The 2,500-nt window shown below is 38.3% G+C and overlaps 1 pseudogene; it reads left to right on the top strand.

Moving 5' to 3' along the window:
* Window positions 1–2,500, top strand: part of LOC136842668 (glutamate receptor ionotropic, kainate 2-like) — a 97,972-nt pseudogene that overhangs the window by 82,162 nt on the left and 13,310 nt on the right.

The raw sequence follows: 2,500 nt of genomic DNA, 5'->3' as shown, positions 1-2,500 counted from the left end.
TTGAGAGAGAGAGAGAGAGAGAGAGAGAGAGAGAGAGAGAGAGAGAGAGAGAGAGAGAGAGATTTGATTTGTATATCAATTTCTTCGTTTATATTCAGTCGTCAATTTTGCTTATCGGTCTTGAGATCATGACTTATGTTTTTCTTGTTTATTCTTGAGAGAGAGAGAGAGAGAGAGAGAGAGAGAGAGTACGAATATTAACAAGGCCGGATGAATTCCAATTCGTTCTTAACGGAAAAATTCGTTTAGGTGCAGGAGAAAGGCGATGTATATGGTTTTTTCTTTGCTTTTATCCAATAACTTACCTTATTTGTTCTATTTTTTTTCCTCTCGTCTCTGGAGCGCTTGTTTTCTTATGTAACAGTAACAATCGTCCGTCTTCATCCGTCTCTGTCACTTAGACTCGCACTTTCAAAACTCTGGTGCTCGAATCTTTTTGTTTTTTGTTGTTTTCATCTATTGTGCTTATTTGTTTTTTCCTTTGCCTATCACGCTCATCTCATTAACTGCTATTGCTTCAGTATGAGAGTTTTTATATCCAGACGTGATTGTCTATCTACAATCTTATTTTCATTTGTCTTTTTTTCGTTTATTACGCTTACTTTATTTTTCCTTTGCACATCATGTTCATCTTTTACCTGCTACCATTATTTGTTTCATTATTCGCGTTTTAGTTTTCTGTAAAAGAAAACTATTGTTCCGTCTTTGTCTGTCCGTCCGCACTTTGTTCTGTCCGCACTTTTTTCTGTCCGCACTTTTTTCTGTCCGCCCTCAGATCTTAAAAGCTACTGAGGCTAGAGGGCTGCAAATTGGTATGTTGATCACCCACCCTCTAATCATCAAACATACCAAATTGCAGCCCTCTTCCCTCAGTAGTTTTTATTTTATTTAAGGTTAAATTTAGCCATAATCGTGCTTCTGGCAACAATGTAGGATATGCCAACACCGGGCCGTGGTTAAAGTTTCATAGGCCGAGGCTCAAGCAGCATCATACCGAGACCACCGAAAGACAGATCTATTTTCGGTGGCCTTGATTATACGCTGTAGCGGCTGTACAGAAAACTCGACTGCGCCGAAGAAACTCCGGCGCATTTTTTACTTGTTTGCATCTTGATGTGAGTCTATATCTTCAGTTTTATTTCCATTTATTTTCCCGTTATTCAGTGTCCTTTTCCTCACATGTAACGTTATTTATATTTTTCAGTGCAGCGCCTTCCTTACATCAAATTTTGTTAACTTGACATTCGTACTATGAATGCGCATTGCACAGCTGCTGCACCCATCCGTGTTTATCCATCCAGCAGTGTCAGTACAGAACTTCCAGACTCAATTTCATTTCCTTTATTTTCCTGGCCTGATTGCAGGGCCGTGTCGACGCGGATGGTGGCGGGAATGTGGTGGTTCTTCACCCTCATAATGATCTCGTCCTACACTGCCAACCTGGCGGCTTTCCTGACCGTTGAGCGAATGGAATCGCCCATCGAGTCGGCGGAAGACCTCGCTAAACAGACCAAGATCAAATACGGATCGCTTTACGGCGGCTCCACTTGGACGTTTTTCAGGTGGGAGAGAGAGAGAGATATTGCTCGTGCCTTTCCTTTATTCTTGTTTATTCATTTACTTCTTGCTCTTAAAATGAGGGCATCTGCTCTGAAGCACAGATGGAAATAAATGTTTTTCATAAAATCTATTTTTTTTTTTAATTTTGAAACTAAGGTTTTTAATTTAATGTTACTGGGATTAGCATTGCTTTCTGATACTGTACTCAACCTCATACAGAGATGCCAATATTTCTTTAGCTCACCTACTCTGATTTATCTTCTTGATTCATGTCTATTCCCACTGTACCAACCTAGCAAAATTTTCCTTTAAAAACCTTGATGAATGAATCTCTCCCCTAAATGAACATACAGTGCTTCATCATTCTTAATTCCATTTACCCTCTAAATCTAACTCCTTTTCAATATTCCTTTAACGGCTCTGTCTAACAGACACCTTGAAACTGATTCACCATTCACTACAACTTATCTTCAACACTAATCAGTATTGTGTTATTCTCTAGCGTCAGCCATTTCACTTTCCAATCACAAACTCTTTTCTTGATATAAAATATTGAACTTTCATCCCTTATGCATTCTAAGTTTCTCTTCAGTGATATATACTGCAGATAAAGACAGCCAATAGCGATACTGATCTTTTTCGACACCTGCGTGATTTCAGATTAGTCATTTTTGTATCTACATTTTTTTTACATGAGCTTTACTTTTCTCATAAAATACTTTTATTAACTTTGCCAGAAAACTTTCTAATCTTTTATGCTAAACACCTGCCACTGCCAAATGTAACATGAGTTTCCCCTAGGTCCATGTATACAGTACCATATACAATATTACTATTCTTTGTTTTTTATCTTTTTATACTAATGTTTCATGATAAACACTTCATCCACACACTCTCTGTTCCTTGTCTATACCCACACGGCTCCTCCCTCATTAATCAT

The sequence above is a fragment of the Macrobrachium rosenbergii genome, chromosome 10 (assembly GCF_040412425.1).
Source record: "Macrobrachium rosenbergii isolate ZJJX-2024 chromosome 10, ASM4041242v1, whole genome shotgun sequence".
Lineage (NCBI taxonomy): Eukaryota > Metazoa > Arthropoda > Malacostraca > Decapoda > Palaemonidae > Macrobrachium > Macrobrachium rosenbergii.
Note: the sequence above shows the minus strand (reverse complement) of the source record. Positions and strands in the feature narration are given on the sequence as shown.